Source organism: Lampetra fluviatilis, chromosome 26 (genome assembly GCF_964198595.1).
Source record: "Lampetra fluviatilis chromosome 26, kcLamFluv1.1, whole genome shotgun sequence".
Lineage (NCBI taxonomy): Eukaryota > Metazoa > Chordata > Hyperoartia > Petromyzontiformes > Petromyzontidae > Lampetra > Lampetra fluviatilis.
Window position 1 is genome coordinate 5,590,743 of NC_136300.1, and position 26,315 is coordinate 5,617,057.

Sequence of the window (26,315 nt, forward strand, 5' to 3'; positions counted from 1 at the left end):
GTGTGGTCCCGTCATGCAATGGCTGACGGCTTGACCTGACAGCCCGGAGATCGAGACACTCCGTGGCTTGTCTAGCCTAGTGGGCTGTGCGCTCACATGGCCCGGAGAGTGTGGTCCCGTCATGCTGTGTCTGACGGCTTGACCTGACAGCCCGGAGATCGAGACACTCTGTGGCTTGTCTAGCCTTGTGGGCTGTGCGCTCACATGGCTCGGGGAGTGTGGTCCTGTCATGCTATGGCTGACAGCTTGACCTGACAGCTCGGAGGTTGAGACCCTCCGAGGCGCGTTGAAACAGTGGGCTGGAGATTCGTAAGGTTCAGGTGGAGTTGTCCTGTTACGTTGAGACTGTATCCCTCAGTTGTTAGGGTGCATGTTGTGCAATGAGTGAACGATGGGTCGTCTCAGCTCGGTCGGTACAGTTATATGCTGCGATGCGAGTCTTGGAGAGAGACTGGGTCGTCTCAGCTCGGTCGGTACAGCTATATGCTGCGATGCGAGTCTTGGAGAGAGACTGGGTCGTCTCAGCTCGGTCGGTACAGCTATATGCTGCGATGCGAGTCTTGGAGAGAGACTGGGTTAAAATCCCCCCGATATGGCCGACGCGTGCTACTGGTTGTGACGCCGCGTCGGAAAGGCGGTGGGGTGGTAACATGGAAATCCCCCCCGATATGGCCGACGCGTGCTACTGGTTGTGACGCCACGTCGGAAAGGCGGGGGGGGTGCTAACGGGTGACTGTCATTGCATGCGTGATTCTAACGGGGGGGGGGGCTGTGCTGGAGCGTAAGTGGGTTAGCCAGTTTTCATGTATAATTGTTGTTAATTCCCCGTTTTCTATGCGGTTCCCTTTTACCGTCGTCGATTCTGTATATATTACGTGATTGTATTTCTTATCGGTCGCCGGTCATTTATTGATGTTGTTGGTTCGGAGGCACACCTTTTCGATGTTTCACAGTTGTGTTACAGCCGGGGACGGCTGTGTGTTTATACAGGGGGGGGTGATGTAGTGACAGAGAAAGGTCACTACTGTGTCGGCCCGTACGAAGGCTGGGGGCCCCAAGGGGGTGCCTGGGGGGTCACGTGGTGGAGGGATCCGGACCCTCCCAGAGGTGGGGGAAGTGAGGCGTGTCCTGGGAAGGGAGGCGTGGCCTGAAGAGAGCCAGCCACGCCGGGGCGGAGCCAGCCACGCCAAACCAAATATAAGCGTGGTGTGAACGCAGAGCGAGGCGGCTGTTGTACTGTACTCCAAGGTGAAGACATCTTCGGTCGTCAAGTCCCGAGTCGTCGTCCTGGCCAGGCAGGCCGTTGCCTGCCTGGTCCAGTCTGTGTCGTGTTCCAGAGTGTTAGTGAGTTGAGGAAGGTGGTCACCACCTCATGTAGAGTGTTATATTATTTACCGTTTAATAAATAGTGTTGCCTCCAAGTTGCGTGTGTGTGCACCTAATTTGAACCTACTACACCTACGTGACTTAACCGAAAGAACTAAGAGTATACAATCTCCACGCAGAAAGGCGCCCGAGCCGGTAATCGAAAATTCACGAAACATGTATAAAAGTGTATTCATTATCAAGTCGTGGGCAGTGCTTTATCTCTGCCTCTTGTCCTTGTACCGCCACTGAAAATTGTACATTGTGATGCGGTGGGCATGATCTCTCCATAGCACACACTCTTGGAGAGTTTCCACCAAGGGGTGTTAACATCCCCCTTCCTATATTCTTGGTTCTTTCGGTAAAGTCACGTAGAAGGGAAATAATAAAATAATATAAATATAAAACAATACAAATTCTCACGACGTTTCGACTGCAACACAAGCAATCATCATCAGGTGTGTGGATTTCACACCTGCAACACAAGCAATCGTCATCAGGTGTGTGGATTTCACACCTGATGATGATTGCTTGTGTTGCAGTCGAAACGTCGTGAGAATTTGTATTGTTTTATATTTTTCTTATTTTATTATTTCCCTTCAACGTGACCTTACCGAATGAACCAAGAATATGAATCCCTGCAGTCACGAAAGCTTTAAATCAAAACCCCCCTTTCTATTGCCACCGATAGAACCTTTCGCTTGGTCAACCCTGGCCAGACATTGGATTCGTGCCTTTATGATCGTGAGCCGCGTGCCTCCTCAAATCGACCTAAGCCAGCCGCAAAGTCAATTGCGTATGCATTTCGACAACTGGCATACGTGTGCGTGTGTGTATAAATATAATACAGTATGCGGGATGATGGGCGTACACGTGTGGCGAATGTTGTCTCTCGGCGCTGATTAGAGCTCCCATTAGGGCGCGCTCTCAGGAGGTGTGGGGAGACGCGCGCGTGGCAGCGAGCCAGAGAGATTCAAGTCGCAGTCAGAATCTTTATTTAGAGACGGGAGGAATCCGATGAGCTACATAGCTCTTCCCCCCCTTCCCCCCCAACAGATGTCCAAGACGCCGTTTCACGTATTCTTAGGTTTTTTCCGTAAAGTCACGTAATTAAATTAATAAAAGTAAAATAAAATAACATTATTTTAATTTTTTTACCTACGTGACTTTACCGAAAAAACCTAAGAATATGAATCATTGCAGTCACGAAAGCTTCAAATCTAGCCGTTTCACATTTCCAGTGGAACGGCAGCCCGACTCGCATGGGGACTGTCACATCGTCCGACTCACCCGATCTCGCGAGCTTTGTGTATTTACTCGTACCCCCCCCCCCACTGCCACATCCTTGCTCAATTATTCTCCCGTTCTCTTCCCAGCCTCCCCTCCGTCCCGCGAGCGTGCGCACGTGTGAGCGCGCGCACGTGTGAGCGTGCGCACGTGTGAGCGTGCGCACGTGTGAGCGTGCGCACGTGTGAGCGTGCGCACGTGTGAGCGTGCGCACGTGTGAGCGTGCGCACGTGTGAGCGTGCGCACGTGTGAGCGTGCGCACGTGTGAGCGTGCGCACGTGTGAGCGTGCGCACGTGTGAGCGTGCGCACGTGTGAGGTGGCGGGATGTTAACTACCTCCCCTGGTATACAGGAGCGCGTGGGTTCGATCCGGACCCTGACTATTTGGCGTTTTGTTTACTTGACAAATCCCCTACTAATTGGCTGTGTCAGGTGGTGGCGGGTTGTCACACATTTATACTTACGCGATCTAACCCAAAAACCTTTAAATTGTGTATATTTGGAGTTTGCATGCTCTCTCCGTGGTTGCGTATATTTTTCTCCGGGTCCTCCGGCTTTTCCCTCACACATTTCGAAACATGCGTTTTGAGTATTTGGTTGCTATGCATTTCCACATGAGCCACTTCGTCGAACTATAATTTGTGGCCTGGTCGCTTCTGGAAAAGAGCTACATAGCTCAGTGGGCCTTACCTGGTAAAATTAAAAATATAGTGTGCGCGCGTTAATTATGGAACTCAAACAACACACGGCGAGTATGTGTGGCAAAGGCTGAGCACAGGCGGGTGCATCTGCCAATCATATTAGTTAACCCATAACACCTGGGTCTGTCCCGTTACCCTCTGGCTCAGCAGTGAGCCTTCTGTACTTCGCATGGCCTCAAAGTGCACCCAGCATAGCACACGAAGTGACCGTGGTGACATCACCGCCGCTGGTCAGAGCAGACGCGACCTCGTCTGCGCTGACGTATGGCACGAAGCCTCGCACAATCTTCATCGGTCAATGTCAGCAACAGTTGCTCTCGAATTGTCACCCACGGCTCCAAGGTTAGTAGCTCAGCTTATTGGAGATTATATTTAGTATACTGATGATACTATGTAGTTTATACTTTAGTTTTTTACGTGGTTGTTTAGTAACTGCAGCTGCATACTATTAACATTCCTTCCCTTTGTTAATGCTACCCCCATCCCCTCCCTTTGATGCTGCTAATCCTGCATAATGCACGGGCATAATATGACTTTGAAACTCCTCCTACGCATTTCCCATAAATATGCTAAATTCCTCTTGATAAGCAAATTCTTTTGTCAAGGCGCTCTTCTTCCACCCCTCCAACCCAGCTTAAATATACGCTCCAAGCTTGGTGGTGTTTCATTCTTCACCTGAGGACGGCTGCTTGCGTCGTGGCCGAAACGTCGTGAGAATTATTTAATTATGTTTTATTTTTATTATTTTATTACTTCCCTTCTACGTGACTTTACCGAAAGAACCAAGAAGATGGCTCCAAGGTTGTTACAGTTTCTCCAGGCTGGTTTTCTGGGTTTGGAGGCCTTTTTGTTGGGATCAGCACCCTCGTCTTGAAACACCAGTCCTCTTTCCGCACGAAATGAAACTCCTCTCCTCAGATGGTGGACACACTCATGGGCCTCTTCCAGAAGATGTCTTTTGCCAGCAGAATTCTCCACCAAAGGAATCCACTTGTAGAGGTTTATGTAAAAAAAAACATTGATTTGTTTACTTACTTTGGCTCAAATGACTCTACCTGGAGTGCCTCTGAGCACTTGTCAGGTAAGGTGCTAGAGGCTGTTGCCTCGGAGTGGTTCGGATATCACCTGCCACTGATGTTGGACGTGTGGTGAGTAATTGAACACATGTCCACGGGTTCACTACACACAACCGCTTCCTTATTTGCGAGATGCGATTTTATTTACAGCGATTTGACCAAAACGGCTAATAAAGCCCCCCAAAAATGTGCATAATCAAACTCTGTATGGTTTCATACAGAATGACTTTGGCTTCTCTTGGGACCATAACGCAGCCTTTATTGATTGTGCACAATCAAAAGTTCGAGATTAGTTTTCTTTGGCAAATTGAAAGAACCGCATTATTGCATCTCATTTCATACAGTTTCTATTCATGGGAGTGCTATCTAAGAGGCAATAAAAAAAATCACACAGAAACATGCATTTAAATTCAACAAAAATATTAAAAGTGTTAAAAATGATAATTATATTTCCCCTGTTATTGTCGTATTTCAAGGAGTGGAGCGTCGATGGTACAGTGGTTAGCACACTGCGCTATGAATCAGGAGTAACGAGTTAAATTCCCAGCTATGCTAACATCAGTAGTAAGTGATCAAAATTGATCATGTACTGATCAGCATAGTCAAGTTTGTTGAAACAATTCCCACGACTTACATAGGAGGCGTTCACACATTGTGGCATTGAGAATGCCTCCAATGTATTGTAATATCTTAATGTACACTATTATTTGTTACCGCTCGCGACACGTGTATTCTTATGCAAATACAATTCACGTGTATGCACACGTAGGAGACATGTGTAACTTGTTACCGCTAACTCAACTTGCATTGACCTTCAAAATAGACGTAGTAATGTATCTTCTTCCAAAGCCATCACACTTCATAATGAAACGTTTCTAATTATTGGGTCTTTCGGTAAAGTCACGTAGATAGGTTCAGATTTTTTCTCGTTATATTGTTATTTTCTTTGAACCTATCTACGTGATAAAAATAAAACATAATAAAATAATTCTCACGACGTTTCGGCCACAACGCAAGCAGCCGTCCTCAGGTGAAGAACAGGTCTGTCGTTCATTCAGACGCTGTCTTCCCGACAGACCTGTTCTTCACCTGAGGACGGCTGCTTGCGTTGTGGCCGAAACGTCGTGAGAATTATTTTATTATGTTTTATTATTTTATTATTTCCCTTCTACGTGACTTTACCGAAAGACTCAAGAACATGAATTCCTGCAGTCACGAAAGCTTTAAGTCAATAAAACGTTTATTTTATAATTTTTACTTTTCCCTTCCCTCTCAAACTCAAAAGTATCTTGCAATGCAGCCACAGAAAATTTTCCAGGTGTTGACTTCTGAGCGAGCTGCCAAACGAGGTAAATCTCCCGAGGCCAGGGATCACGTGGAGGTGGCAAAAGATGGCACAGGAGGCACCAACAACTCAACACGTACAGAGCTTCAAATATGCACGCGTGTAAAATTATCTGAAAAATCCAACCCTTAAACGTGCAAGTGATAAGTGTGTGGATTACAATACACCCCCCCCCTAAAATAGTAAGCACAATTAAAACCTGATGAAATACCAAAAATAGGTTCTCTTAATTTGTTCGAGGCTCGTTGTGCGCCATTACTGAAGGTTGTTTGAAGCGTGAAAAGAATCCATGTCACTGGGATTCCCAGGATCGTCAAGTTTTTGAGGTAGCTGTCATTAGAAATGTGTAAGTCTTTCAAAGACTTTACAAGTCACATATGTTATCAGGTGCGTAAAGATGCAACCATGTAAGACAACTAATCTATATTCTTAGGTTTTTTCGGTAAAGTCACGTAGGTAAAACATTAAAATTAATAAAAGTAAAATAAAATAAAGATCACGAAGTTTCGGAGGCAACACAAGTCACCTACGTGACTTTACCGAAAAAACCTAAGAATATGAATCCTTGCAGTCACGAAAGCTTCAAATCTAGAACAACTAATCTACATGTAATTCTCCCCTTCTTCTGATATTGTAAGATGTTCTTCTTCCCACGAGATGATGCAAGTAATTTTTTTGTATCTCAGATGTGGCAACCCTGCATGCGCACACTGTAGGCTGATTACCTCTTTCTGAAAGGCCCGGTAGCCAAGACATTGAGCCGTATCCGTTAAGGAGTGAATCTTGTCAAATTTATTCCGATATGTTAAAGGTATTATTTGTAATTGCGGCAAACGTAATCAACGTTAACATAATTCATCAAGATAAACGCCATCGTTTATCACGCTGGCAAGTCGACAGCTGTCGTGGTGTGTTTGTCTGATGGACTGCTCTCGGATCCTCCTCTACGGTACATTTTAATCGCGTGCCGATGTCATAAAATGGCCCAGATTTCAATATGAAGGCAAATTAAGCAGCAGCAACAACAACAACAAAGTGTCCAGAGCCCACTGAGCACCCCACATATGAGGCACGAACTGCAATACAGTAGATAAACCGCCTCTTACGGTGGCAAAGTCTCATAATTGTTCAATTGCAAATGCTAATTGCAGCCAGTGCTTTGTTCGCCGGCTGCTATTAAGTGTCATTAAATAATATCCATTCAGAAAATGAGAGACTCAATTAAAGACACCAGGATGCAGGTCACCCTGTCAAACACAATTGGAAACAGAAAGAGGGCCAGCCGGCTATATCCCCCGCGCCGTGTGAAGGGAGACAATGTTATGGCTGCAAAATGAATATTAAGTGCTTAACGGCCTCTGCTGTAACCCTCCTCATGTGGACACTTAGACAAATAATTAAGCTGATGAGCTCAAAGTACATGACCTTCCTTAAAAGCTTTGGTTTCCTATTCTTAGGTTTTTTTCGGTAAAGTCACGTAGGTAAAACATCAAAATTAATGAAAATAAAATAAAATAAAAACAAAAATCACGACGTTTCGGAGGCAACACAAGTCTCCGTCATCAGGTGGGACCGTCACAGCCGAATTAGCTGCATCAAGTGAGGCAATGATTCAAGAAGTAATCCCTTATAAGCAAGTTGAAGGGGGGAGGAGAGGGGGGGGGGAGCTCATCAGAATGTGGTAGCCAATGAATGGAATTGGTTTCCTACCACTTGCAGGCGACATCATGCATGCCATTTATGCACGAAGTCTCTCCTTTGTCTTTTGACTCTTTTTCAGAAGAGTCCTGCATGAGGACGTTTTGTTAATTCCATTGATGAGAGTGTGGTGGATTCATGTGTGTGGTGGATTGATGTGTGTGGTGGATTCATGTGGGAGGAAACTGGAGAACCTGGCTAAAATCAACATTTACTCGGAGATAATGTTTAGAGATTGGATTTGACATGTTTAATACAATAAACTGCTGCTGTGGTGGCATCTCTTGGCCACATCACAGCCCTCCCATCCAATGCTTTGGCCAGGCTCAAGTCTGCTTAGCCAGTAAGAACCGGGCGACATGTGGTACATGCAGGTTGATTTGGTAAGAAAAACAAAGTGTAATCATTGATTAAATACTGAAATACTAATCAACACGGCTGACCAAATTGCATTGCATAATTATCAGCGTTATCAAGCCACAGGATGGCGTTTTGTTGTCTGTCATAAAAAAAATCATTTTTCAAAATTGAAATTCGGTCATAAGTCCTAATTAAGTCCTAATGGTATATACGAATCGCTGGTGGCAGTTGCAGTGAGTGATATTTGTGGATCTTGCGTTGAGTTTTGTGTATGTGTGGGGCCCTTGCTGGTGATGCATACGGAGTGTGCGCACAGCTGTGATGGTGCCAATTATAATTCTAACAACAATGAAGTACCGGAGACAAAAACATGTACATACAATGCCTTTTTACCAAATCACACGGAATGGTCTTTGATCTCGTCCCATGCCTCGAAAGCTAAGCGTGTTTGAGCCTAAATCATTCTCGTATGAGGCGACCACCCTGCTTCACATGAAACAGGTGCTGTAGGCTGCTGCAGGGCTGCATTGTCAGCAAAGGGCAGAGCAGAAACACCTATTGTTGTACTGTACTGTCCTAGTTCCCATTGTCTATGCTCCCTGCCTTCACCCACGTGTGCTGACAGCTCTCGTACACGCAGATGATAACATAGGCAGATATAATGTACACGTTACAACGATACAATTATTTTTAACGATGAGACCCTCACCGCTAACAAAGTGTGCCGTGTCACAGCGCTTAGTCGCGCATGTCATAAACACAACAACAAAAACAGCAACAACAACAACAACAACACCACCAATCCACGGGCACAACGGCACTGAAACGCTCCGCGATCAATAGAGCAGCAAGCGCGCCTGCAGCCATTGTAAGTATTGCGAGCACGGGGCAATTAGGCCCTTTGCAGATGTATGAATACCGACCAACCTTTGCTCTGCTCGTGTTATTAACATCGCCCGCACGCACGATGCAGCCTCTCCATCTGCGGAAAAACTAGCAGCACCACATTGGACGTTGATTTAGCAGCCGGTCTCTCTCTCTCTCTCTCCCCCCTTCTCTCAGCCACGTTAATTATCAAAAGAGGCACTCTCTCCCTCTCTCTCTACGTATATATTTTAAGGGTGCTTTTTGTATATTATTGATATCTTATTTCTATGCATCGAGTTCCTTAAAGCAAGTTTCCCGTAGCCAAGGCTCACGATTGGCACTTGAAGGCTCCGTTTGTTGGTTGTGAAAGGCACTGTGCGATGGGTGACGTGTGGGAGTCTAAGCCTCTTAAATGAAATTAGTAGTGTTCCATTTTCAGAGCATAATGCTGAGAGAGAAAACAAACCCTCAAACGTACACACAAACAGATAAAAAAAACTCAAACGTACACACAAACAGAAAAAAAACCCTCAAACGTACACACACACAGAAAAAACCCTCAAACGTACACACACACACACACAGAAAAAACCCTCAAACGTACACACACACACAGAAAAAACCCCTCAAACGTACACACACAAACAGAAAAAAACCCTCAAACGTACACACACACACAGAAAAAACCCTCAAACGTACACACGCAAACAGAAAAAACCCTCAAACGTACACACACAAACAGAAAAACCCCTCAAACGTACACACACACACAGAAAAAACCCTCAAACGTACACACACACAAACAGAAAAACCCCTCAAACGTACACACACAAACAGAAAAACCCCTCAAACGTACACACACACACAGAAAAAACCCTCAAACGTACACACACACAGAAAAAAATGTGGTTTGGTTAGGTGAAGGATTCTGTGCGGCCTTGTCTGCATTGAGTGATTTAAAAAAATAGGGCATTCTACAGTTGTGTATTCATACAGCACATGGACAAATGCAATATTCAAATGTTGTTTCTGATGACCCATCCGCAGCACAGCTTTCCGAATTTACCCGTAAAAAAAATCTTGTAGCGACAAACATATTGGAGCAATACTGTACCATTAATAATTCCGTCAGAAGGGCTTTGTGTATTTATTCTCGTGCCACACACACACACGCACAGGAAACTGTTGCTTATATTCTGGTTCCCAGGAGAGAGCGAGAAAGGCGGAGCCTCAAACACCAACTCAAGCCCAGGGCCATGAAATGTATTAATCTGACCATGATGCTATTAAATCAGCAATTTATTTGCAAGCCTATAAGACTTAATGGGTGCACGCAGCTCTATTAATGTATTATTTTGAATAACTATTTGAGCTGCGTGTACTTTACCGCTAAGATTTCTCAGTTTCAGCATTCAAAGCCCACAGGGGTTGGAGGTTTGGCGCAGTGGTGCGTCCACTGCACTGCGAGCCGAGAAACCCGAGTTCGATTCAGGGCCACAGCTAACATCTCTACCAGTACTGGCCCTCAGCCACCCATGCCCATCACTTCAAACAACCTGCACTGAGCAGCATGGCGAAGCAAATTTATTTATTGACTTAAAGCTTTCGTGACTGCAGGAATTCATATTCTTTGCCTCTTTCGGTAAAGTCACGTGGATAGGTTATTTTTTGTTATTTAGATTTTTGGGTTTTCATGAAAATCACAACGCGCCGTTCCCACATCGTTCCTCCTTAATACACATTTCCCAGCGCGTTTAAACACCTTGATTATCATTACTTTCTGCCGTGCATAGATGCCGGCTTCATAACGCCGCGGTAATTGCCAGTGATGAAAAAGGGAACGCACAAAAAACGACAGGGCCCCTGATAAGCACGGCGAGTTCTCGGTAAATCACCGTGGCAGAGGGGAGGGGGGGGGCCTTTGTGAATTACGATCACTGTACGATGGATGGTGCTCCTCGTCTGCGCCGATACAATGAGCTGACACGGCTGATGAATCGTGCCACCGTCGCCGCGGGGATTTTCTCCTTCTGCTTATTCCATTTTCCGGCTCACGTGAGCACGTGGAAAGGGCTGGGCGTGTGGCCAGCATCTGGCACGTCCATCCCAAACGTAGTCCCAGATACACTGCCACGTCTTAGTAAGGGGAATGACAAGAAGCCATACAAATATACAAACACAGACATAATTTCAACCGTGATGATGGTTACAAACTGAGTAATCATTGGAAAGATGTGGTTAACCATGCAAAAAAGATTTAAATACACTTATTTGGCCAATCTTATTTGACAGACAACTATTACAGGTTTACCATGTTTAGTTGTTTTCTCCTTTTCACACTATTGTTAGGTAGGCCAGGTTGAGTCACAAACCGTACCTCTCCATAACAAAGGCTCACCCTCTTAAGCCTCACCTTACCATATGAATAAAAAGTCTGCTGTACTTGGCCCTTCCCCCCTCTCCAACCATTATATAAACGGAGTGGTAGCTCCTGAAATCTCTCATTTACTTGATACAGCTGTCGTGGCTGTGACGGTTCCACCTGAAGACGGAAGCTTGTGTTGCCTCCGAAACGTCGTGATTTTTATTTTATTTAACTTTTATTAATTTTAATGTTTTACCTACGTGACTTTACCGAAAAAACCTAAGAATATGAACTCCGGGAGGGTCTGGGGAGATGTCCCCTGTGATCCTTCTGATCTGAATGGTTTTTTTTCTTTCTTTCAGATATAGAGCATCTTTAACGACACAGATGCATTTTGTGCATACCAATGCGCGCACAATAATACATCGAGTACAGTTGCACACACCACAACAACAACAACAACAAGGGATGATTTACGACGAGTTATTTTTGGGGTGAGACCTTGTGTGACAAAATACCCACACGGAACAACTTGTTGTTAATCGTAATATGGGTCGTGAAAGCCTACGCAGGAAATTAAACAACTGACGATGTTCACCACTGACGCTACAAGAACGTCCGTGCAGGACTGTGTACACTTTAAATAGGTTAGATGTACACAGTGTGTGCACAGGGTAGAGAGGTGGTTTGCAGCGGTGCGTGCATTGCGCTACAAATCCAGCGACTCGAGGTGGCGTCCTGGCCACGGTTAATGTCGGTGGCAAATTGTGTCTGAACTGGTCAGCACCTCGACCCCTCCCCCCTTCACCAATCTGCACTGACCAGTGTGGTGAAGTATGGTCAAACGACTCCCATGACCAACACAGCTTTGTGGAGGCCTTCATCCAGCAGTGGAGGAGGCTGAAGAAAATGTGCACAAATACAGTACAACTCTTGTTCGCCACCAATTAGAAGTGATGTCACCAGACTGTATGTGCCAGGCTAGGTGCAGTTTAATCACGTGAAGTAATGGGGCACAAGTATCACAGGTGTTGCATGTTAAGGAAGTGATGATATTAAAATGAATAGGCATTATCCATTTCCGAAAATAATACAGGAGGTTCATCTTCTTGGTTCTTTCGGTAAAGTCACGTAGAAGGGAAATAATAAAATAATAAAAATAAAACATAATAAAATAATTCTCACGACGTTTCGGCCACAACGCAAGCAGCCGTCCTCAGGTGAAGAGGACGGCTGCTTGCGTTGTAGCCGAAACGTCGTGAGAATTATTTTATTATGTTTTATTTTTATTATTTTATTATTTCCCTTCTACGTGACTTTACCGAAAGAACCAAGAAGATAAATCCCTGCAGTCACGAAAGCTTCAAATCGAAATTTAATACAGGAGGTGTTCAGATGTTCAAACACCAAATAGACACCCATCACAAGGCATCAAATCTGCATTAACCACACATGCTAGTGGTAAAACATGAAAAGAAATGCGCTTTGATAATTCAGTGTAACAAAAACAACATTTTGTTACTGGGTAGTAAGCGTTATTTTATAGTTGCTTGTGCCTCATAAGTACAGAAAATGGCTATTATTCCCCACAAACTTTGCTTTTGTGACCAGGACACAAAAGTAAAGATAATAATCCACTCCATTAATAACAGCGTGTAACACATTTATTTATTTATTGTTACTGGGTAGTAAATGTTATTTTCTAATTGCTTATGACTCAAAAGTACAGAAAATGGCTATTATTTCCCACAAACTTTGCTTTTGTGACATGACACAAAACTAAAGTTAAGAATCCACTCCATTAATAACAGCGTGTAACAAATGTATTTATTTTTGTTCATGGGTAGTACGCGTTGTTTTCTAATTGCTTATGACTCAAAAGTATAGAAAATGGCTATTATTCCCCACAAACTTTGCTTTTGTAACCAGGACAGTGATATTTTGAAATTTTAATATTTTCAATGAGAAAACGTGGTGTGCATTGTGACCAAGACTTCACAAGGTCATGGTCATAAAAGCAAAGTTTGTGGGGAAGAATAGCCATTTTCGAGACTTCTGAGGCATAAGCAATTAGAAATAACACTTACTACCCAGGAACAAAAATCGTGTTACATAGTGTAATGTATGCATTGTCCTTGAAACGAATTGGCCTATAGCAGAGACGGCCTTCCTCTGTACCAGCGTGGACGGCACCCTCGTGTTCACCTTCTGAAGCGCTCGCTCGTCACCGTGGCGTGCGCGATGACCACCACCACCACCACCACGTGGCTTTTCTTTCGTGTTGTGCGCGGTGCTTTTAGCGCCACAGCGCGTGGATTTGTAGCGTTAATTTGCAATTGTTTGCTGGTGACTTTGTGTATTTCATATCGAAATCGCCTCCAGTGCTGTTGCTGCTGGCGGCAATAGAAGTTGTTGAAAAGTCAAAAGTCTTTGTGGCCTTGTCTCATCACCAGCGTTAGACCAGAGAACGCCAAAAGTCGAACAGCACAAAGGCAATGTAAGTATCGAATCATCAATGGCTTGGGTCGAGCACAAGGGCATGATGTATAGAGTGACCATCGTAAACGAGAATGTAAAGATTTGAAGCTTTCGTGACTGCAAGGATTCATATTCTTAGGTTTTTTCGGTAAAGTCACGTAGGTAAAAAATTAAAATTAATAAAAGTAAAATAAAAAATTAAATATAAATCACGACGTTTCGGAGGCAACACAAGCTTCCGTCTTCAGGTGGAACCGTCACAGCACGATAGCTGTATCAAGTGTGATACAGCTATCTTGATACAGCTATCGTGCTGTGACGGTTCCACCTGAAGATGGAAGCTTGTGTTGCCTCCGAAACGTCGTGATTTTTATTTTATTTTACTTTTATTAATTTAAAATTTTTACCTACGTGACTTTACCGAAAAAACCTAGGAATGAGAATGTAAAGGTTAATTCATTCTAGATTTGAGGCTTTCGTGACTGCAGGAATCCATACTCTTTGGTTCTTTTTTCTTGCTGTGGTTTTCCCACCCGATGACGATGATGATTGCTTGTGTTGCAATCGAAACGTCGTGATTGATTTCATTCATTGCCAATCCGCTACCGATGAAGGCCTCCCAATGCCGCGTAAGTCATGTGAACTGTTAAACCGTACTTCACCACGCTGTCAGCATGGGTTGGTGAATGGGAGAGGTTAGAATCGGATGACACATCGCTCGCACTAATCTTAACTGTGACTGGAAATCAAACTCAGGTCGCCGGGTTAACCATTGAGCGATAACCACTGCGCATTCACTGCCATTTAAAATACGGCAAATGCCTGCATACAACTGCCCGGAAATGGGTGTAGCTTCATACATACACGTGTTTGTATTTACCTGGTATGCATACAAGTATCAGCCATGATTAAGGACTTATTATAATTATAATAATAAAGCGGTTGACGTGGCCAAGAGGAAGCGTGCTTGCCACTTGTTGCAGAGGTTCTAGGTTCAAATGACGTGGCCGCCCTGATTATTACTGCGGACGTGATAACCACAATAATCCGCGCCGTCTGCTTCACAGTTAACGTTAAAGACCCCGTGACATAATCCGTACGACCAAGGCACTGTGTGCCAGCGTCGCGGTCCAACTTTGCCAAATTCTAAGAAATTATCCGAAAATTACTCAGTGAGGGATGAAACAGAGCAATCATCGCGCCCTCGCTGGCAGATTTATGCCCCGGACCACTCTTGCAAATTATACTATCCTGGTCTCTTGAGTTTCTCAGCTGGTTAAATAGATAAAGTTTAAATTGAAATGTAAAAAATAAAAATTCCCATAGAATTCAACAGGCCCCGATTTTATAGTGCTCCGTCCAAACAAGCCATCACAAAAAATAACCCAAACATTCACAGAAAAATACAGCTGAGGTAGAAAAAAAAACCTTTACAAACAAAATTGAATAGAACCAAAAATAATAGAAATATAAAAAGGCATAACTGAAAACCGCTCACAGGCGTGTGTTATCCTGCCACCGCACCTCCGATAAGCACGGCCGGCTACGTTTGGTGCGAAAGAAGTCCAGCATACATTCACACAAATGCAAACAAAAAACAATACTCTGATAATTTATGCATTGTCTTTGAAACTGATTGGTCCACACCATTTTGGCGTCATCTGGTCGAACACCATATGAGACTAGGCTCCAAAGAAAGCTGTCTCTGGTGTGGACCAATCAGTTTCAAAGACAATGCATAAATTATCAGAGTATTGTTTTTTGTTTGCATTTGACCGCAAGTATTGTGGTTAATGTAAGCATGATTCCTTGCAAAAGGTGTCAGTTTTGTTGCCAGAAAAAAGGGGAAAACCCCTATTAGTATAATTTGACTCTTTTTCACTATTTAACTATTATCAATTTGGTCAATACAACCCACCCCACCCTCTCGTCTACCTTTCCGGCCTTCATAGGTGCTCGCTAACAGCACTTGCCCCTACAGTCTCTTAAGGCTATACGGGGGATCTTTGTCTTTGTATTGACCAACACAAATTGCTGTCGAGTTATGATTCTTTAATAATGGATGACAGCTTTATGGACACCCTGCATACTGAACTTACATACACATTTACACGATGAACACATATGCATTATTTAGTACGCAATGATACAAATACCCCCTCCAGAACAATCAAGTCTCTTCTAGGAAGTGGCGAGTGCCTATGAAGACCGATACGACGCACGAGATGAATCGTGGGATCAGTATCCAAGTTGCGTCCGCCTTCAACTTCCCAGCACGGATTTTACACACCGCATCACATACACATCCATGTCTAATTTGATCGAGTGGAGACCCGGCCCTGGTTCACATACTGCTTGTCACGGATGTTAACTGTGGTCAGGAATCAAACCCAGGCAAGTGGTTTGGTAATGCAGTTGCAATGATCACTATTCCACCGCTCACCACAATGTTAAAACGCACACTCGTCGTAGATATACTGTACATACATACGTGAATTTATTATCCCCCGCTATAATATATTATGGGCGCATCATTAATATGCTTGCCACCGCTTGCAAATGTTAAAGATATCATTATACTCTGACCATATTAACCGTGCACAATAAGTAATGCATCAGCCCCTGAAAACATCAGCTGTGTTTGTTTAGCTCCGAGAATGGCTGTGTGGCTACTGAGGCCTGCGTGCCTATGACATGGCATTATCCCACCTACTCTGAAAACTCCAAGTTCAGAGCTTTTATTTAGCTATGATTCATCCTTTGGTTCCATCTTGCCACTACAATGGTGTACCCAGGAAGGATACCAATGAACGCATAGTCTCACCCTTGTACCCATTTTAGTTCTCAAGTTCAAATGGAATAATGAACAAACAAAACATTTTTCAATATCCGAAATCAATGTTGGCACAATTATGATTAAAAAAATATATAACAATTCAGTCATCCTTCAACAGGTGTCCTCACGAGTAATCACAACCAACCAAACACTACATTAGAAGCACAATCATGCTGTCCAGATCCTCGCAAAAATCCACGGAGAATTTTGTAAAAGGGAATTTTTCTTCTTCTGAAATTTGTGTTACTCGTTCTTGCGCTAAATTTTGGTCCATGTACTATACGCAGATTTGTTTTAAAAAAACTTCCGAAAAATCAAAAGTAGGTTGATGATGACACTGATGACAATAATGGCCTCCGTTGATTGAAGATGGAGTTTGACTCTCTGTCTGGCCATCAACGAGAAATAATACTGGTCGGAACCTCCTGGTTACACCAGCCCACAGGGGATTATTGTGTCCGTCCGTCCGCCGTGAAGGGAGGGGCTGGGTGGGGAGGGAGGGGCTGGGTGGGGAGGGGAGGGTGGGGAAGGGCTGGGTGGGGAGGGTGGGGCTGGGTGAGGAGGGGAGGGTGGGGAGGGGCTGGGTGGGGAGGGTGGGGAGGGGCTGGGTGGGGGGGGTGGGGCTGGGTGGGGGGTGGGAGGGGTGGGGCTGGGTGGGGAGGGGCTGGTCACCCCGTGGTGCCCTTAAAAAACTCAACGTTTAACCTACTCACGCCGGCTTGTGCCCGCCATCACAGTCGGCCATATTTGCGGAATACACCACGCCGCCGTTGACCCTGACCATTGACCGAGCAACCCAACGTTCCTACCAGCTCCCTCCGCAGGAATGTGTTAAAACACCCCTGGGTCAACACACAGAACAATTGTTTGTTGCATTTTCAAAATATCCTTTAAAATGGCATGATGATGATAAAGGTGTGGTTTATACAGTCACATTGCATGCAATGATTTGATTACTTCGATGTTCATACACGTCATGAATTTATATTAAGGTATCGCAATTATTGTTAATGTCACTCGTGAATTTGGGTGTAGAACACAATGACAGGGAATACGTGGGATAGGTCTGTTCATATCAAAAGGCAACATTTTAAAAGAGAAGTCAAACATAGTCTCGTAAAAAAACGTCTGCACTGTTTTATACCTGCAGTTCCATAATGTGCTTGGCGTCTCTAAAATGTAAACATTATTGTAGTGGGCTTGAAATTCCCAATCGTTTGTGGAGAAACTGCCTTTGCATTGTTGTTATCGAAATGATATTTGAGGTAAAAATCATTATTTTAAAATGAAGCCAACGATAATTTAGACATGTTTATGGCCTGGAACACCTTCCCTGCAAAATAGCTCAGGCCCAGTAAGTCCACAGCAACGTGCTAAAGAAACTCCTCACGACAAACTACCGATAAACTAGCGTTTATCTCGCAAGTGTGTGTTGCCTCCAGCAAATGGAGTCTGTAAATAAAAAAATAAAAACTTCACGTGATAAGTGAAACGCAGGGATATCATTCTATTTTCCTGCATACGTGATACGGTGTCCAAGTGCTGTGTGATCAAGTGGTACTGATGGGTGCAAAGTGGGCATTGTCGACTGGAGCAGTGAGACTGCCTCTTATCCACGTCCATATGGGGGGCAGGGCCGGGGGGGTGGGGTGGCTTTGGGGGATATTATTATCCACACCCATTGGCGAAAATAACTTCTGATATCCACGCTGTTATCTAGGCATACAATGATAACAGAGAGAGTGTGCCGGTGTGAATATGTATTATTTGCTTTCTGGGGAATATCTTGAGCCCCCAGAGGGAATGCATATTTGTTCAAACACTTCCAGTTAAGATTAGGGTTTAGGGCTACTTTGTTTAAGAAAAACAACAGGGAACAAATATTCAAGAGAATGAATATTCGGTCCCAAGGGAATGCAATATTCTGGGGGGGGAAATGTCTCCTCTGACAGGGGCGATTCCGCATCGCGCCTCCTTTCAGCGATAAGACGCTGATAATAGGGAAAAATTAGCGTTCTGGGGAGGTCATTTCTGGGTTTAGTTGGTTTAGGTGATTTTGTTTAACCCGGTGAGGACTCAAAAGAGACCAGGATAACCTCGTCTTCAAGAATGAGCCGGCATATTAGTCTGTCAGTAGGGAGGGTGGGGGGCGCATTAATTATACCGTGTGTATAATCCTAATTGAGTAATGTGCGGTGTAATGTTTTAATTTGGAAAATGCTGACCGTGACACCGACACACAATTGCCTACTCTTGCGAATGACGTTAGGGGGATCTTTAACTTCCACTGTGAAGTAGATGGTGCATCTTAGTACGGTTCTTCTTACACATTAATAAACGGGAATAATATGACAAATTTGCCTCCGCTATCTGATCACCAAAAAAATAAAACAGGAAGAATCCATCCTCGATTAACACGGATTTTTTTTTTTACGAATCCATTCCGGATGTCGATACAGGGGCATGGTTGGTAATAACGGCTTGTGGATAAGAGCCATTTTTGCTGAAAACAGCATTGCCCATGATGCCTAATGCAGCCGAAAGTAAAAGCATCGGCACTCGCTTAGATGGCAATAGGGCGCTCGCTGGATGGACGTGGCAAACAAACTAAAAAAAACTCACCGAGGACTGTGCAAGACTCCGCGCTTCTCTCTCCCCCACGTCAACTTCGGACGTCGCTGCACGCGCGCGCTCCAACGCACGCGCGTGCACCTCCCACAAATGGGAGATCGACGATTCGCCGAGCTGCGGCTGCGTTGAAGTCCAACCGATGAAACCCCCATCAGCGATGAGTGGCGCCATCCGTACAGCATCCTGGCGGTGTCCGCTGCGATCCGTGCAGAGTCGACTTACTGCTGCCTCCTTGAGATCGGATGAACGCGTTTTGCATTCAGCTACACCGCGTTTCAAGTTCAAGTTGATTTGTTTGGTAGAGCCCTGTGAGCCATTCGGCTCTTGAATCGGGTGCAACCGCAACAAACAAAAATCAAAGACATGAACAAGAAAACATCTTAAAGTGACTATGTGCAAACAGAAAATCCAAGAAAAGATAGCAAAATATTGCAGAAAAAGCACCGTGCACCAACACTGTGCTTAAATCCCAGTGGGATGCAAGTCAAACAACAACAACCACAAGACAACTTAGATTAAGGCCATCAGTCTAACTCTGTACTACAACAAACAAACATGGCCAAACCAAAAAACTTTTCGAAAATCACCAAAATAAAGCCACAAAAGCAATGAAACAGTGATCATAGGAACTGTGACCAAATTTTCACAATAAACGACGTTAACAACATGTACTACCAAACTCTGCAGCCATAGCTGGCTGCATGAGTCACTCCACAACAGTAGGAGCATCAGTCGGAGTGTCAACATTTTTCAATGCACCTTTAAGATCAGCACACTAAATCAAAACACAGATCATACTTTGCAGCGATCATCCGGAGCGAAACATTGTATTTTAGTTTAAAAACTTTTGCTTTTCTATCTTGCCCTACAAAAGAAGAGGCCTATAACAGAGAGAGAGATTCTTTACGGAGCAGTAACAGCACTCTGTTGCAAGTGCCCAGTGACACACACACACAAACCAGTCCGTGTATCCTGAAATTGTGACCGACAGCTTAACTGGCGATATAAGCAAATAAAACACACATAGCCCTTAAATATAGTTAAGACATAACCAACATGATCAATTTTAATATCAGCAGACAACAACAACAGAAACTACTACAAAATCGATTGTTGCAAGCTCACCCATTTGTGGTCGAGGATGGATGAGCACTTCAGAGGAGAAATTATTAAAGTGCCGAGATCTGGGGAAACCACACTGGCTAAGAGGAATGGGTTCACTGCGCAAGAACTATTACCGTTTGAATCCTATTGCATTACGGTTGGGGGGCAATGCAAGCTTGCATATCAACACAAATGAGAACAATGGTATAATATGCGTTTCCGTTGCTGTTGCCAAGTTCTGCCGTTGATTTGTTTGTTTCTATTCGAGTATTTTCCAGATAAAAGGATATTCCTGATAGATGCTCAGTTGCAACAGTCGTTAAGTAAGCTGCACGTCTCTCCCGTTTGATGGATTGAGCAGCATTTTGACCTCAGGATCTGCAGCGAGATCTGCTCTTATTGTATTCACTGTGGGATGTACGTGGCTTTCTTACATGCTCTATGAATTGTACGTTAGTGTGCAGTATCCATACATAGCAGATCTATAAAATGTAAATTAATGTACAACGCTCATTTGCCCGCAAAATAGATGTCAACTATGAATTCAAACTGCTTCCTTTTTTTATTCTGTAATCCAATGTGAAAAAAAACAGTGTACCCGGTCTAACAATTAATCTTTAATTACGTGAGTTGCCAATGTCAGAATAAAATATACAAGTAGCAATGCATAAATAATTGCACTTTACAAGAACAGCCTCTAAGGAACTCCAAAGCCTTCGACATATAGGCATGTACTGGATATACATTGTACAGAGCACACAATTCCCATAAATCAGCACTTTCATCAAATTTTCATTGCACAATAAATTATGAGCGTATTTGTTTCGTGGGGACAATGGAAGGACAAATGCTACCGCCATTCTGAAAATGTTGTATCAACAACCTCTACGTGCTCACGAGTGGGAATTTTGGACGCCAAGACGTCTCCAAAGTCCTGTTATGTTCCACCTCACCCGTTCCACATCCACACGTTGGTTAAAGTCAAAGGTCAAAGCGAGTTTCTGCTCAACCGAGCGTGGGGCCAGCGCTTACCTCCTGTTTAAAGCCCTGAGTCAGTGGTGGACATTGCACATTGCTATGACAGGGGCAAGTTTTATTTTTGTCCATAAGACTACCACTCTCGACTTCCCTGATGGGATGAATGTCTGAGTTGGCCCACTGATCGGAATTTGAACTCGCGATTGCGAATTGCGCACTCAAACAACCATGCCACCCAGCCAGATTTGGTTGGATTGCTGCTGGGCAAAACAACCTCCCCCGTTTTCTCCCATCTGCGTCGTCGACCCCGAGTTGCTCCGGTCAAGTCGTGGCCTCCAAACTCGGTGACGTCGTTGCGCCGCTGTCATCTCTTGAGCCGGTCTCTTCTCCTTCTCTTCCCTTATCCCAATATCCACTGAGTCGTCCATTGTGTCTCTCATCTCTCTTGACCAGCGTGGTGAAGTATGGTCAGATAAACGCCCCCGATAATATAAAAAAAAAAACACGGCGGGGCAGCAGAACTTCATCCCGCCCTGGACATGAATTCGCCACAATTATTTGACAAACGCACAATAAAAACTAATTGAAGCAGCTACACTGAGTATAGTCAGCAGCCAGCCAGCCAGCCAACTCTGCTGAGAGAGAGAGAGACTAATCAGCAGCAATATGCAGCGCGAGGCGTGCACACGTCCGCAACGTTACGTAACGATGCCGAGTGGACCGCGAGAACACTGTACACGAATTCAAAATAGATTCCGAGAAGGCTCGGAGCAATTAAATCGGCGCACGTGCAGGTAGCCACGTGGGGCTGTGGGAGATGGCGACGACTTGGGGAGGCCTTCATCCATCATTCAGCAGTGGATGCAGCGTGGCTTATTATAATCCTGAAGATGCTATCGCAGAATGTGCCTTCTAGATGTGATTGTTCCCCCCACAAATTGATACATGTCCCTGATGTTGATGATGCTCAGGACGTGATGTCAATAGAGCAATTAGACGCAAGCAATGCCGTGTAATTTGAAACGTTCCAGTTTCGACAAGCGCCTAGTGTAGCGTCGAGTGCTAATGGGCAGAATAGACAAAGCTGCTGCTGCATGAACGCGCCAATTGGTGACGACGTAACACTCACCCTAGTTTCCGAAATAAATCAACATCAATATTCCCCTTTCCTGCCTGCTGTTTTATAGTCTCATCATGTGCCACTCAGTGTCTGTTCACATCAGATGCCGTGTGGCTGTCCCAGTGTAATTAGTAATCAGCAAACGCCACCGCAGCCTTCACAGACCGCAAGAAGACTCGTGCATGATCCGTCTTGCCAGCAGACGAACACTCTACCGAGCCCACAGTGCCCTCTGATGGCCACAAGCCTGTGCGGATGCGAAGAGTTTGATGTTAACAGCACCACGTTCTATTTCGATTTAAAGCTTTCGTGACTGCAGAAGATGCATCTTCTTGGTTCTTTCGGTAAAGTCACGTAGAAGGGATGTAATAAAAATAAAACATAATAAAATAATTCTCACGACGTTTCGGCCACAACGCAAGCAGCCGTCCTCAGGTGAAGAACAGGTCTGTCGGAAAGACAGTCTTTCTAATTGCTGTCTTTCCGACAGACGCTGTCTCCCCGACAGACCTGTTCTTCACCTAAGGACGGCTGATTGCGTTGTGGCCGAAACGTCGTGAGAATTATTTTATTATGTTTTATTTTTATTATTTTATTATTTCCCTTCTACGTGACTTTACCGAAAGAACCAAGAAGAAGCACCACGTTCTGTTTCACTCCTATTGCGCGAGAGCGCTCGGATCAACCGATTGCATTGTGCTGCACGTTCCGTTCAGTTTATCTTTTAAATATGGGAGCCTGGCTGGACTAGGATTTTTTAGGAGAACAAATTTGAGATAAACATGCACACACACTTTCTACAAGAGTTGTACACGCCCGTTGCGTTCATGTACACATTACACACGGGGAGTGCATCACGATCATTATCCACGGCCGACCCACTGCTGGATGAAGAGCCTCTCCAAATCGCTTCCATCTCTCACGATCAACAATCCACGATCAACAATTCTCTCTCTCTCTGTGTGTGTCTCCTCGTGTTGTAGTATTTCCTCCAGCCACGAAAGCTCCAAATCTCTAATTGACATGCTAATTTCTCTACCCCTTCTCTCTCTCTGCCCCCCCCCCTCTCTATTTAAGGCCTCGATACAGAGGCGTTGTTTCTCTGTGTGTCTCTGTGTTGTCTCTCTGTGTGTCTCTGTGTTATCTCTCTCTCTATGTCTCTGTGTCATCTCTCTCTGCGTGTGTGTGTCTGTGTGTCTATATGTGTGTCTCTCTCTGTGTCTCTGTGTTATCTCTCTCTGCTTGTGTGTCTGTCTGTGTCTCCGTGTCTGTGTTTTGTCTCTCTCTCAAATGTAGCAATCTTTGGAAGAACGTAATCAACCAGGTAGGGTGTTGACTGTTGTGTTAGCCGACTCTCTGTGTTGTATTGCATTATATTTCTGAGTTGACTAGGTTTGTTATCTTTTTCATTTGTACCTGATGACGATTTGCTTGTGTTGCAATCGAAACGTCGTATGCTATTATTTAATTAACTTTTCTTTCTACGTGACTTTACCGAAAGAACCAAAGAGAGTAATCCATCTAGTACCTTCACACGAGCTGAATTCACGGCTCCGTCCCTCTCGGTCGATGTAATTCGGCACGACACACGTACGCCACACGTGGAAAGGGACTTTCACACGCGTTCTCTTCTGATCACCAAACGACCATAAATCATACTCTTAGGTTTTTTTCGGTAAAGTCACGTAGGTAAAAAAAATCACGACGTTTTGAAAGGCAACACAAGTCTCCGTCTTCAGGTGGGACCGTCACAGCTAACTTTACTGTATCACCTGTACCACCTGAAGACGGAGACTTGTGTTGCCTCCGAAACGTCGTGATTTTTTTTGATTATTGTTCTTTTTACCTACGTGACTTTACCGAAAAAACCTAAGAGTTATGAATCCTTGCAGTCACGAAAGCTTCAAATCTAGGACCATAAATCACCCTGTCTCGCCAAATCTTGGAAGCCAAGCAGGGGGCTGAGCATGATTGTAGGAGATCGTCTGGGGATACAAAGTGTTGTAGGATTTGGATTGCAAGGTATCCAAGGAGATGGCAGTACTATGGATTATTGAATCTATCTGTGCAGAACTTTGTTACCCCCTTCAACACATGAATTCTCTGAGTGCCTAAATTGTCTATCACATTTCGATTTAAAGCTTTCGTGACTGCAGGGATTCATCTTCTTGGTTCTTTCGGTAAAGTCACATAGAAGGAAAATAATAAAATAATAAATAAAAAACATAATATTTTTTTTTATTTTAATATTTCAAATAAAGCATAATAATTATTTTATTATGTTTTATATAAGAATTTTTCATTATGTTTTATTTTTATTATTTTATTATTTCCCTTCTACGTGACTTTACCGAAAGAACCAAAAAGATGTCTATCACATGTCACTCATTATTTCAATCGACCAAATATCTCCGATGAAGGACCCTCGTGAAAGAGTCGTAAGACTTGATGAGGCGTTCCTGGATGAAGGACGTGATTTATATTATTAATATATTATTTAAAAGGGTCTTCATCCAGCATCGGATTGGCCATGGCTGATAATGACGATGACTTTGTATCCCAATATAGCGCAGGCACCATGATGACATCACATCCACCTCGTGGCGAAAGGCAGCTGTTGACTCTTAAATGGGAACTACGGTATATTCTGTATTGCAAATGTTATCCGTGCCGGATTAAGCGAGTGCGGGGGCGACAGCATATGTTATAAAGGGGCCCTAAATGAAAAAAACACACGCAAATATGAAAAACATACATTTTTAACTGGCATAGTAAAGTAATTGTATTTTTTCATTTGCTATACAGCCAGATAATACGACAAATCGCTAACCTTAAACACCCAGTCGTTCGTAAAAGTTGAAGGCAGTATAGTACTATAGTAATAGAGCAAGTGCAGAATCACTTAACCGGAATTGATAGCTTGAAAGCATTTAACGCGGGGGCCTTGAAAGTGCGGGGCCCGTAGCTACACGTGTAGCTACTTTTACTACGACGATAATCCGGCACTGCATGTCATACAGCAAACTTTTTAGACTATTTATTTTCCTACCAACAGAATTGGCTCCTTTGAAACAGAGACACATCTCTCGCGACGTGTTGCTTTTCAAAGGACATTTACGGGTAATGGTTGCTCTCTGCATGAATAAAGTTGTAAATTCGAGCTGCAGTGAGCAGAGATTTCTTCTTTACGATCAGCAGGCTCTTTCTACAGACACTTTACTCCCACGGGCCGAGAGTTCACCAGGCTGAAACATAATTGCCACCCCTATGAATCCTTTCCAGAGGATGTTAATTTGGCTTCTTTTGTCCCTTGACACTCCCAGCTGAAGACACATTGTCAGAGTGTCACGGGCAAATTAATCACCCGAAACCTCACATTATATTTCACCGCTTGCGTGTTTCTAAAATTGGGTTGGGTTTCACATTTTCACGGAATGGCAATAGAGGTAAACAATGCTAATCGTACCCCACTTTGTGATACATTTTACTGACATTTAACCAATGACAAGTTTTTTATCCATATTTTTGAGATATCACTCTCAAAATTCTTATGATCTAAACAGAATAAACAACGCCACATTTGTTGATTTTTTTTGTCTTTCGCCCCCGATTTGATGCCACTTGTACTCGTGGTGTCATCTCAAGAGACAAATTATCCATTAGATCTCTCGCATAGCAATACAACCTTTCTTGTTTAGAGGATCGTGCAACGGAAGTGGATACCACAGATCTACGTCTGGGATCCCTTCACGTGACGTTTGGTCCACGTAAAAGGAGAATGCACTTTCCCACCCTTCACACAATTCTCGAAGCTCGAATTTATACAAATTAAGTGGAAAAGCAAACTTAACTGTAGTTATGTGTGTGTGTGGGGAGCGGTAGTGTAGCGGTTAGCGACCCGGGTTCGATTCCTGCTCACGGCCAACACCAGTAACGATTGTCTAAACCGGTCCTGGGTCTCCTCTAGGTCGGCTCAGCCTGAAATTAGTACCTGGTGCGGTGTGTAAACATCGCCAATGGGGAGACAAAGACGGTCGGGCGTGGTGCTGGCCACCCACCCCCTCGTGTGCCGTTCCGGCCTTCATAGGTGCTCACTAACAGCAA

The 26,315-nt window shown here is 44.2% G+C and overlaps 1 long non-coding RNA gene across 1 annotated transcript in view; it reads right to left on the reverse strand.

The window, feature by feature from the left end:
- LOC144942000 (uncharacterized) overlaps positions 1–19,021 on the reverse strand; it is a 65,290-nt gene extending 46,269 nt beyond the window's left edge. Inside the window, exon 1 of the long non-coding RNA XR_013639305.1 lies at positions 19,001–19,021. This is a non-coding gene — a long non-coding RNA (uncharacterized LOC144942000). The remainder of the gene's footprint in view (positions 1–19,000) is intronic.
- Between the last annotated feature and the right edge of the window lie 7,294 nt (positions 19,022–26,315).